The sequence below is a fragment of the Bos javanicus genome, chromosome 4, assembly GCF_032452875.1.
Source record: "Bos javanicus breed banteng chromosome 4, ARS-OSU_banteng_1.0, whole genome shotgun sequence".
Taxonomy (NCBI): Eukaryota; Metazoa; Chordata; class Mammalia; order Artiodactyla; family Bovidae; genus Bos; species Bos javanicus.
In genome coordinates this window covers 32,796,999-32,809,901 of record NC_083871.1, presented here as the reverse complement: position 1 = coordinate 32,809,901, position 12,903 = coordinate 32,796,999, and the positions used below count along the sequence as shown (strand labels likewise).

General features: G+C 42.1%; 1 protein-coding gene across 4 annotated transcripts in view; it reads right to left on the bottom strand.

Moving 5' to 3' along the window:
• Nucleotides 1-9,701, bottom strand: part of CCDC126 (coiled-coil domain containing 126) — a 42,152-nt gene extending 32,451 nt beyond the window's left edge. For 2 of the 4 annotated variants that reach the window (XM_061413714.1, XM_061413715.1), the window contains exons 1-2: nucleotides 9,612-9,700; nucleotides 9,127-9,207 (exon numbers count right to left, since the gene is read on the bottom strand). The gene's annotated coding sequence lies outside the window, so the exon portion shown is untranslated. Of the gene's footprint in view, nucleotides 1-9,126; nucleotides 9,208-9,611 lie in introns of all 4 variants that reach the window. The other 2 variants (XM_061413717.1, XM_061413713.1) reach the window with 2 other exon arrangements.
• Nucleotides 9,702-12,903: the final 3,202 nt, after the last annotated feature.

The window sequence follows — 12,903 nt, the reverse complement described above, 5'->3', positions numbered from 1 at the left end:
AACACAAAAAGACAAATATTATATGATGCCACTTGTATAGGTACCTAGAAGTTAGTCAGAGATAGAATGTAGAATGGTAGTTACCAGAGGCTAGTGGGAGGAGAGAATGGAGAGTTATGGTCTAGAGTACAGAGTTTTATAAATACTCTGGGATGAAGAAAAACTTCTGGAGATGTAAGGCAGTGATAGGAAGGAAGGAGGTAGATTGACTCCTGGGCTAACACAGAGCTAACATATGACCCTGCAATCCCACTCTGGGGCATACATCCAGAGAAAACCATAATTCAAAAAGATACATGCACCCAAATGTACACTGCCGCAGTATTTACAACAGCCAGGACATGGAAGCAACCTAAATGTCCACTGATGGATGAATGGATAAAGAAGATGTGATATATACATAGAACAGAATATCGCTGCTGCTGCTGCTAAGTTGCTTCAGTCGTGTCCGACTCTGTGTGACCCCACAGACGGCAGCCCACCAGGCTCCCCTGTCCCTGGGATTCTCCAGGCAAGAACACTGGAGTGGGTTGCCATTTCCTTCTCCAATGCATGAAAGTGAAAAGTGAAAGTGAAGTCGCTCAGTCGTGCCTGACTCTTCGAGACCCCAGGGACTGCAGCCCACCAGGCTCCTCCGTCCATGGGATTTTCCAGGTGAGAGTACTGGAGTGGGGGGCCATATATTACTCAGCCACAAAAAAAGAATGAAATAATGTCATTTGCAGCGACATGGATGGACCCAGAGATTGTCATACTGAGTGAAGTCAGACAAAGAAAGACAAACATCATGTGATATCACTTATATGTGTCATCTTAAAAAATGGTACAAATTAACTTATTTACAACACAAGAAAGAGTCACAGATGTAGGAAACAAACTTACAGTTACCAAAGAAAACTCTTCAATGGTTTCCCACTGCACTTGGAATAAAATTAAAACTATTTACTGAAACCAAGTAGGACCCAGTGGAGCACTCCTAGGTACAAACGCCTTTCTGTGCCCCCTATTTCTTGTTTGTAAAGAGAAGGCTTCAGCAGGTTCACACAGATACTGATCACAGAAGGGAGAGAACACAGAAACAAAGGAGAAGCCGTCAAGATACAACAGTGATGAGCACACGACTCCTGGAGTTCCAGGTTTCTGAGCAGGAGCTGCCCATTCTCCTTTCACGCTTGTTGCAATAAACCTTTCCTTGCTCCAAACTCCCATTTTGGCCTCTTTGGCCTCACTGTGCATGAGGCACACAAACTTATGTTTGGCAACATGGCCACAGTCGAGAAGGTTCTGCAGAGCTGATTTCACCATTATCTCTGTCCTAATCTCACACCACTTTCCCCTTGCTCACTGTACTACAGTCAAGCTAGGCAAAACACACCAAATTCTTTCTGAACTCAGCAGCAGTACAACTGCTATTCCCTTGCTTGAAATGCTCTCCCCATGGCTTATTCCTTTTCCTCTTTTAGTATTCCTCCTTTACTCAAATGTCACCTCTTCAAAAAGTAGCACTCCCACTCCTACCCCACCTCCAGCCTCAAGGTACTCTCTATCAATCTGCATATGAAATTACATACAGTAAGATCCTGCCTCAGTATCTGCAGGGGTTGGTTCCAGGGCCCCCAATGGATACCAAAATCCACAGACGCTCAAGTCCTTCTTATAAAGTGGTATATTATTTACATATTACCTATGCACATCCTCCTGTATACTTTAAATCATTTCGAGATTACTAATAATATCTAATACAAATGTAAATGCTATATGTTGCTGCTGCTACTGCTGCTAAGTCGCTTCAGTCGTGTCCGACTCTGTGCGACCCCACAGATGACAGCCCACTAGGCTCCCTCGTCCCTGGGATGCTCCAGGCAAGAACACTGGAGTGGGTGGCCATTTCCTTCTCCAATGCGGGAAAGTGAAAAGTGAAAGTGAAGTCTCTCAGTCATGCCCGACTATTCCCGACCCCATGGACTGCAGCTTACCAGGCTCCTCTGCCCATGGGATTTTCCAGGCAAGAGTACTGGAGTGGGGTGCCACTGCCTTCTCCGAAATGCTATATGTTAGTCACATCTGATTCTTTGTGACCCCATGGACTGCAGCCTGCCAGGCTCCTCTGTCCCTGGGATTCTCCAGGCAAGAATACTGGAGTGGGCTGCCATGCCCTCCTCCAGAGGATCTTCCCAACCCAGGGATCAAAACTGGGACCCTTCCATTGCAGGCAGGTTCTTTACAGTCTGACCCACCAGCAAGTAAATGTGATATGAATAGGAGCAAATTTAAGTTGTAGTTTTTGGAAGTTTCTGGAATTTTTTTTTCAGTATTTTCAATCCACAACTGATTCCACAGATGCAGAATCCGCAGATACAAAGGGCTAACTATATTCTATCTTTAAAACCTTAAGTTATTTTATCTTCCTAAACCCTAAAGTCTCACTTACATCATGGAGGTAACAGTACCTACCTAACACTGGTGAGGATAAATGACATCTTATACTACTAATGTCAATAAATATTAACATTTATTAGTAGTATCAGGTACTTACACAGCAATATCAGTTAGCAGTTTGAGTAACTTGAGTTAATACAGGGCATGTTTTACTAGACGACTTCCCAGGTGGCGCTAGTGGTAAAGAAACTGCCTGCCAATGCAGGGCACATAACAGATGTGGGTTGGATCGCTGGGTCAAGAATATCCGCTAGAGGAGGAAATGGCAACCCACTCGTGTTCTTGCCTGGAAAATCCTATGAACAGAGGAGTGCGGCGAGCTACAGTCCATGGGGTCGCAAAAGAGCTGGACACAACTGAGCAACCAAACAACAATTAAGATGACTTAATAGCATGTCATTGATGAGAACAGTTCCTCTTCCATATGGCCTAAAGTGAGACTAGAGTATCTGTTTAAATGCTACCTGTATGAGAAGGGTCTTAAAACCTTATAACCTTATTCTAGTCCACTTTCACCTCCTTCTCTCACATCACATTACTTTATACCAACTGAGACTTGTCTCTTAAAGTCCCACGTGCCTTAAGGGCAAGAGTAACATGCCCTACACTGCAGCCATAACTTCCACAGAGCCTGGAGAACAATAAGCAGAAATTTACTTTAAGCACACCCTCAGCCTAACCCCACCAACTCCCCTGAGCACCAATGTGACCTCCCTGCAGTGTTTCTGAGGGGCAAAGGTGCAGAGGAGAAGAGAATTTCAAGATCAAATTACAGTCAGTTGAGTTCCACATACACAGATCCAACCAACTGCAGATAGAAAATATTTAATGAAAAGGAAAAAAAAAAAAGAAAATATTTAATGAAAAGAAATTCCAGAAAGTTCCCAAAAGCAAAGCTTGATTTGCCATGCACTGGCAACAATTTACACAGCATTTGCATTGTATTAGGTATTATAAACTATTGAGAGACGGTTTAAAGTATACAGGACAATGTGCGTACGTTATTTGCAAATAACATGCCATCTTATTAATACATAAGGGATTTAAGCATCCCAAAGATTCTGGCACCCATGGTCACAGGGCAGTAAAGGTAGAGGTGGACCTGGAATCAATGCCCTGCAGATACAGACACAGATACAGAGGGACGACTGTATTTTCAATTACCTGAGCAGAAATCTGATTTAATCTTCTCACATTTCAGATGTAGGAACTAAAGCTCAGAGATGTTAATTGTCTTGCCTAAAATGGAGGCAATGAGTTAGTAGCAGAAACTGTACTGGCCTTGAACACAGGTCCTGACTCACTATTTAGGTTTTTCTCTATACCACACTACCTCCCCTACCTCCAGGAGAAAAGACTATAAGTACTAAATGAACTATAATATTAAGTGGACTTTGTCTTTTTTGTTTTAAAGGAATGTAACAAGAAAACAGTAATGGCAGTTTAGGTCAATGATACTAAAAATTCTGAAGATATGTAGTTTGGACTATTCTTTAAACTATCAGGTTAGCATATTAAAGTTTCAAATATGTTGATTCACAGAAATCAAAGTATTACAAAGTTGCTACAGGAAGAACTTAAGAAATTGTAGATCTTTATTTTTTTAACATAAGCAAAAGAACTAGAAAAAATATACAAGGTCTTCTGGATGTAGGTATCTTCACCATGATCAGCAAATACAATGATAAGAAAACATTTCCAGAAAAAATAAAGGGAGGGTGGGGGAGGGATGACGCAGAAAGAACTGTATTCGAACACAACCTTTACTACATACAGTTTCATTTAAGCCTGAAAGACCTTGGTTTATTCATTCATTTGCTCACTTATTCATTCACAATATTTATTAAAGCACCTACTATGTGCCAGGAACAGGAGATGTGAATGGAAACAAGCCAGGATTCCTGCTCTTCTAAAGATTATGCTTTAGTAGAAGTCAGATAGTAACAAGCAAACACAGAAACAAGCTAATTTCAGCTTGCAATAAATTGCTACAAAGAAAACAAACAGAGAGATTGAGAAAAAATTAGAATTTGGAGGAGCCAAATGAGCTATGAGGTCAAGGAAGGAGGTCTGACCTGAGGAAAGAAATGGAAGTATGAAGTCTGGCTCCAATTTCCTTCTAACCAAAACCTTGAGAATTCTAACCAGAATCTTGGGAGGAGACAGTAAATTCCTTTTTTCTATTCTCCTCAGTACAAACATATGAGAATGAAAGGAATCCCAATCCCCACATGGAATGGCCTGGTTTGGAGAAATTGTCCAAAATGAACAAAAGGAAACCCATAAGCAAAGAAAACTCTGTATTCCCTTTTCTTATGAGAATGGCAGTTTCGCTGTTTGGTAACATACGAGCAGTAATGATCTGACGTGGCGGTCTTTACACAGGAAAACATTTTTTTTGACCTTTTCTAATATGAAAAGGGCAGTGCTATCTGGCAATGTGATGGCATGTTAATTTGTAATTGCTGTTAAGCATTTTAAATACAATTTTTCAAACTCCAAAATATTGCTCGTTACAAACTACTAAAGTAGAAAAACAAAAAACACGGGGAAATTTTTTCTTAATTTATATATTTATTGTATTACAGACCTTAATATATTCACTCCAATTCACAAGATTTACACATGAACAAAGATTTTTCAAAGCTCTTGCCAAACAGCAAACATGCTGCTGCTGCTGCTAAGTTGCTTCAGTCGTGTCTGACTCTGTGCAACCCCATAGACAGCAGCCCACCAGGCCCTGCCGTCCCTGGGATTCTCCAGGCAAGAACACTGGAGTGGTTGCCATTTCCTTCTCCAATGCATGAAAGTGAAAAGTGAAAAGTGAAGTCACTCAGTCGTGTCCAACTCTTAACGACCCCAGGGACTGCAGCCTACCAGGCTCCTCTGTCCATGGGATTTTCCAGGCAAGAGTACTGGAGTGGGGTGCCATTAAGTAACTACACATCTAAGCTATTTTTCAGTGGTTTCTCCCTAGCCAAAGACCTAAAGACGAATACATTACTCCAACATTATTACTAGGGAAAAGTAAAGATAGAGGATCAGTGAATACTTAAACTAGAAGATCCTCACTTTAAAGACAAGGAGGGACTTCCCTGGTGGTCCCGTGGCTAACACTCCATGCTCCCAATGCAGGGAACCTGGGTTCGATCGCTGATCAGGGAACTAGATCCCACAAGCTGCAATTAAGAGACTACAAGCTGCAACTAAAGATCCCATGTGCCACAACTAAGAGATGGTGCACTCAAATAAAGAAATAAATATCTTTTAATAAATAAGTAAAGATAAGGAAAGGGAAGCATAAGGAGGATTAATGACTACCCAATGTCAAACAAATGGGGAAATTAAGCATCTAAATTCTCAGCCCAGGACTCCAGTGTTTTTTCAAAAGCAAGGAACAAGAATCTACTTTTCAACTAGCCCTTTTCAAACAAGATGAAACACAGAACACTTCCCTGGTTGTCCAGTGGCTAAGAATCTGCCAATCAATGCAGCGGACATGAGTTTGATCCCTAGTCCAGAAAGATCCCACAAGCCAAGGGGCAACTAATACCATCCACCACAACTACTGAAGCCCAGCGCCCCCTAGAGCCTGCTCTCCACAAGAGAAGCCAGCGCACCACAGCTAGAGAGTAGCCCCTCCCACAACTAGAGAAAGCCCAACACATCAACCAAGATCTAACATAGCCAAAAATACATAAATGAAATAGAAATTATCAGAGTAGACTGTACAGAATATAGATTTTATTTTGTAAAACTTTTTTCAGCTTTCTATACACTTATATACTTCTTTCATACACACGCACACAGAGTTATATATCCATGGAGTCTGTAGGTTAAAAGGCCCCTTTCTATGGGCTGCAGTCAAAAATGTTAAAAACACTGCATTTCACACTGCCGATCTTGAAATACTTCCTTGTATTTTTATGCAAACGTTGCAATAGCAAGACTAAAAACTTCAATGGATGACCAATCCTACCTTGGAACTCTCTACTTCAAGTCCCATTTTTGCATTCATTTAGGGCTCTACTTTTGTGCCATTATGAATATATAACTAAAGTAACTATTAGCAGCAACTAGCAAGCACAGAAGCTCTCATTCAGCCAAAGGTGCTCCAAGAATCACTGCCTGTTGATCTACAGAATTTACAGCTGGAAAAGCAGATCTTTATTACAAAAAGACACAGTATGTTCTCACTAGAGCTCAGAGGTTCAGATAGTTCTCTCCAAAAAAGAAATAAGTACGCCACAGACTTGCCTTTGAATGTAATTTCAGGAGAAAAGCTCATTCCTAAAATATTTTCTAGTTTCTCTACATAATATTGCCTGAGGCTAACAACTAGGGGAAAAATTTAACATAGAACACAGCCATCCACTACTAATTAGGTCTAAGACTTAAAATGTGAACTGCCTTGGAAGAAGCTACACTATAATTCCAGCTAAGACACAGAAATATCACATCTCAAGATCTAAGATCATTTTTAGATGGAATATTGGGGAGAGGCAAAAGACGACAGCTCTGGAGAGGACAAAGACAGATCGAAGACAACGGATAAAAGAAGTGAGGGTGACGAGGAGAATGTTAGAGCAAAAGGGAAACTACTCAAGCACTACACACAGTCAAAGTGTAATCCAAAATACATCACGCCCTACTAGATATTTCAGGCACAAAGTCTGACCTGCCCACTGACTCAGCCAATCACGGTTTGCGCCACACGACCCCACCTCCCCCTCCACAGCTGACCAGACCAGGACTGGGCACCTTTGCCTGAGACTTCGCACAAAAAGGCCCCTAAGGAAAAAAAAAAAAAACAAGCTGTTGGGAGTAAAAATAATAAATAAATAAATAATACATATAAGTAATAAATAAATATGACAAAAAGAAACAATGAGGTTGAATTAGGGGGACTGAGAAACCCAAGTTATACTGTTATTTAGCTGCTAAATCCTGTCCCCACTCTTTTGGGCCTCCATGGACTGTAGCTTGCCAGGCTACTCTGTCCATGGGATCCCAAGTTATATAAAAGCAGGGATAACAGATAAAGAGACTGTGACTAAAGAAAAGAGATACAGAGTACGGAGGAAGAAAACTAACCATGTCAAAAATGCAGAGAAAACATGTGCAGCTCCTGAAAGAGGGATGAAGAGAGATTCTTGTTTATGGCAGCTTTCTATTCTTTCATGTGTACCCGTTCCCCAAGGTGGGGGAAAAAATACCCTGAGACACAAATAAATTACTAAAAGGGTTGACATCATTTTTTTCCCACATTAAAAAAGAACTTGTCACTGAAAGGTCTGAGTTAGAAGAATCCCTGGAATCAGACCAATTCTCTATTTGAAAGATGAGGAAGTTGAGAACCACAAAGGAAACTAAGGTCATACAGAGTGACAGACCCAGGACAAGAATCAAGGTCTCCTATTTCCAGTCACTATTCTGTCCCATACACAGCACTAAATGGCGTCACCAGAAGAGAAACATTTTTTCCTAAAGACGAGTATTTCTGCCACACGTTTCTTAATGAATAAGAAATCTTTATGTGCACTATGCCATCTCCCACAGTTTAAATATGTTTTTCACATATTTACTCTCTGGTTCTCTGATATCCTGATGAAATACATTCAGTAGATTTCTCCTTAAGTAATTTTTTTTCATACACGTGTCACTCAAGACATTACACAAAATTCACCTTGCTCCACTGGCTTTTCCCCCACCATAACCATACATTCAAAAACAGCTTAATGTAGAGAACTTATTTCAGACTGCACAGTATTTGAACTAAAAGTAGTACAGAACACACATTTTAAATGAAAACAATTTCAACAAAGGACCATAAAGATTTCCATGAGGAAAAACTCAACACCTATGTCAGTAAAACTCAGGAGAAAACAGTGCAAGAACAATCATAACTAAAGAAGGACTAATGTGAAATGCTTCAAATCATCTTATAAAATGTATTGCTAACATTGGATTTATCCTGAGAACAAACACTACAACTTGGAAACAAAAAGCCCAAAAGTGAAAATTACTGAACAGTAGAAAAGTACAGAGAGAGGGGGAAGAAAAAAAAGCTGGCATAAGGTAAAGATGGTGAAGCCCCAGGTTAAAGACTGCAGAACACCTAGATGCTTATTCTGCCAAAACACTTAAGCTCCTCCAAGAATCCCCTACCAAGCACAGCTGGGGATGGGGGTGGGGTAAATCCTCGTATCTAAAGCGGACCCACAAAAAGCAGAGTCATCAATTTTCCAAGAATGTTCTCAGCCATCTTAAGACGGCGAAAATTGAAAACACAGCACATTTTAAAGAATCCTTTACTTAGGTTTAAGGTGAACAAGATATATAAAGTGAAGAATATAGAACCTAGAGTGCCAATGATTAAACAAGGAAAACACAAAACTCACCAATCTAGGGGCCACTTCAGTATAGCTAATGTAAGTATCACACTCAAAGAATTTTTCCAAGTGAAGAATTTGTGACGTTGTAAGCATATTATTTCTTATTCTAGCAACTTAAGAGATGTGTACTGTTATGGCCATTTGATTGGTGAGAAACTGTAGGCTTAGAGCCTTAATTAACCAAGGTCACTAAAGCCAGGCAGAGTCGATCAGGATTGGAAGCCAGGTTGTTTTAATAGGGCTTACGAGATTATAAACCACAGTCGACATAGCCGTTTAAATTCATCCTTACCACTTACCCAGCAGCTGAGTTTTGGAGAGGGAATTTAAAAAGGGCATCTGACTTTCTCTCTCAAAGTAGAACAGAACTGAGCTGTCAGAAACGGAAAAAGAAGTGAGTGCGGCTGCCGCGCGGGCGCTCCAACCCCGCAGCTCAGGTCCGTCGCTCCCCCGCGCCAGCGGCCACGGGACCCAGCCCGCCCCACCCGGATCACGCAGCCCGAGCCACGCTCGGTTCTCTGCCCGGGGCCCAGAGGCCGCGGTTGTCAGACCTGGAGCAGCAGGGACAAAGACCCTCCTCGGCCGTGGCCCGGAGCTGCGGGTCAGCGCTGGAGCGGGGTCTTCGCCGACGCCCCGCGGCAGCGGCCCCGATGGGGCGGGGGGCGGGGCACGGCGGAGGAGAGGTGGCCCCCGGCCCGAGGGGCTCCGGCAGAGACGCGAGCCTGACGGACAGAGACGCCTCCAACCGCGGCTTCCCTCTCGCCCCCTCCTCATTACCTTGCCTTGTGGGCTTCTCGTCTCTGTTGCCGACGCCAACTGGCTTCCGAGCTGGGGCGGCGCAAAGAAAGCCGTTTAGCGGGCGTCAGCTGCGTCCCGCGCTCGCGAAGCAACCTCCAGGTCGGGATGAAGAAAGGCCTGAGCTGGGAATTAGCAACAAGGTTGGTTCCCGGCTTGTGGGGATTTTACTCTTGTCCCTCACACTCCGCTTCCGCTCCGCCTCCTTGCCCGGCCCTTCCCCCGCTTGGAGACCTGCGGCCCGCAGCGCGACGCATTGTGGGGGATGTAGTCCAGGAATGCGGAAGAGGCGGCACGTGCTTCTATCTGGCTCGCACCTACTCCCGGTCAGGAGACGCCGTTGCGTGGCAACCAGAGGGGGCTGCCAGCTCCTTCCTGAGAATTGGAAGGCGAGCTTCGGGGAGGCTTACTCTCTGGTTTAATTCGCTGCAAGCGCTGAAAGGAGAGCGTGGGCGTCTCACACTTTCCAGCTGGGAACCAACAATTACACGCCGTTGGCTTGAGGCAGAGGGCTTAGTAGTGATTAAAAGTGTACTACTGGCAAGAATGCCCGTTATTGCCCCTGAATGTCCTTAGCCAACGGAGTAAGGGGGAAAAAAAGACTAAGAACAGGAAGAAACAAAGTCGTTATTTTTCGTAGATATTTATGTGGAAAATCCAAAAGAATCTGCAGGTAAATTGTTACAATGAATGAATTTAACAAGATTAATAGAAAGAAAAATAGTATCTTTCAAAAATTATACTTTTTTCTATAGTCTTGGAGAAGGCAATGGCACCCCACTCCAGTACTCTTGCCTGGAAAATCCCATGAACGGAGGAGCCTGGTAGGTTGCAGTCCATGGGGTCGCTAAGAGTCGGACACGACTGAGCGACTTCACTTTCACTTTTCACTTTTCATGCATTGGAGAAGGAAATGGCAACCCACTCCAGTATTCTTGCCTGGAGAATCCCAGAGACGGCGGAGCCTGGTAGGCTGCCGTCTATGGGGTCGCACAGAGTCGGACGCGACTGAAGCGACTTAGCATAGCATAGTCTAGGGGAAAAGGCTAAGGAGATCAAACCAGTCAATCCTAAAGGAAATCAGTCCTGAATATTCATTGGAAGGACTGATTTTGAAGCTGAAACTCCAATATTTTGGCCACCTGATGCGAAGAACTGACTCATTTGAAAAGACCCTGGTGCTGGGAAAGATTGAAGGCAGGAGGAGAAGGGGACAGAGGATGAGATGGTTGGATGGCATCACCGGCTTGATGGACATGAGTTTCAGCAAGCTCCAGGAGTTGGTGATGGACAGGGAGGCCTGGTGTGCTGCAATTCATGGGGTCGCAAAGAGTCGGACACGACTTAGCGATTGAACTGAACTGAGGGAAAAAGAAAATTTAAGTTAGAGTATTTGAAGCTCACAGTACCTTTAAACAAATATCAAATATCTAGAAATAAATCAAAGAAGTGCAAGACCTATATGAAGAAAACATTTTAAAAACACTGAAGATGACCTAAACAAATAAGAGATAATAGTGTTCACGGACTGCAAGATTCAATGGAAGATATCAAATCTCCCCATATTTATCTATCGATCCAATGCAATTTCCGATAAACTTCAGTAGGTAGGCGTGTGTTTGTGAGAGAAACTTAACGAACTAATCTAAAATTTTATGGAAGAGCAAAGACAAGTATATATGAAATATGAGAAAGAGGAAGAAGTAAAAGAAAGACCAGGAGGAGGAAGACGTGCAATCAGATATCGAGCTTTCTTATGAAGCCATAGTCATTAAGGCAGTGTGGTCCTGGATCAGGAATGCACCAATAGACCAATAAGACTGAATAAAGAGCCCAGGGATGCCCTACTGTCCCCACATGAGTCTGAGTCTGCTAGCACCTCCCCTAGGAGACAGTTGCTGTTGGCCAGCCCCTGCTATTAAAAAAATAAAGAGTGCAGAAAGTCTCATCTATACATGGGAATTTGATTTATGTTGTCATGAGGGGATGCAGAGCAATGCCTAAAGAATAGTTTTCCATGATTGGTGTTGGGACAAATAGATTTCCATTTGGAAGGGAAAAGATGAAATTGGCCTCTTTACACACAAAAATGAGTTTCAGGTGGATATTAGACATAAATTTGAAAGGCAAAACAATAAAGCTTTTAGAAAATAAAGCAGGAAAATATATCCAGGATCACAAGTGTAGGGGACAGATTTTTAAAATTAATCCAAAAGCACTAAATATAATTGAAAAATAAATAAATTAACTACATTAATATTTAAGACTTGGTTTCATCAAATGACACCATTAAAAGAACTAAAAAGCAAGCCTCAGAGTCAAATAAATTACAGGATTATGCTGTACAGCTTAAATTTATACAGAGCCATATGTCAATTATATTTCAATAAGCTTAAGCAAATCTCAGAGTCAAATAAGAAATTATAGTATTGCATTGTACATCTCAACAGTAATTTCTCAATGAAGCTGAAAAGACATTTACAGCATGTAGAGAAAAGAGAAATCTTATACCCAGGACATATAAAGAACTACAATCATAAGAGAAAGATTTGAACAGGCACATTACTAAGGAAGAAATCCAAATAGCCAGTAAACATGTGAAGTGTCAATCTCATAATGGCAAAGGAAATTGGAACCACAGCAAAATAATACTACACCACCCAACAGAATGGCTAAAATGAAAGAGACTGACAATTTTAAGTTGACTAGGAGTGGAGAAACAGGAATTTTCACTTACTACAGGGAGATTAAAAGAGCAGTTTGGAAAAGTTGTTTGACCTTATCAAGTAAAGTTGAACACAGGCCCACACGTGACCAAGCATGTCACTTCCTGGTATATACCCTGAGAAAGGGTCATCTGCACCAAGATACATGTGCCAGAATGTTAACAGCAGTACCGTTGTTACAACTAAAAACTGTCAGCAACCCCGTGTCCTCTATCAACAAAAAAATGGACAGATTGTCATATGATAATAGAATATGATAGAGAAATGAACAAACTACATGCAATAATATAGCTGATCTTAAAAATATGTTAAGAAACTGCTCACAAAATAATATATACTATGTTATTCCATTTTTATAAAGTTCAAAAACACGAATAAAGAATGCATAGGGACTCCTCTGGTAGCACAGTGAATAAGAATCTGCCTGCCAATGCAGGGAACTGGAATTCGATCCCTGGCCAGGTAGATTCCACATGCTTCGGAGCAACTAAGCCTGTATGCCACAGTTACTGAGCTCTCACTCTAAAACCTGTAAACCACAACTACTG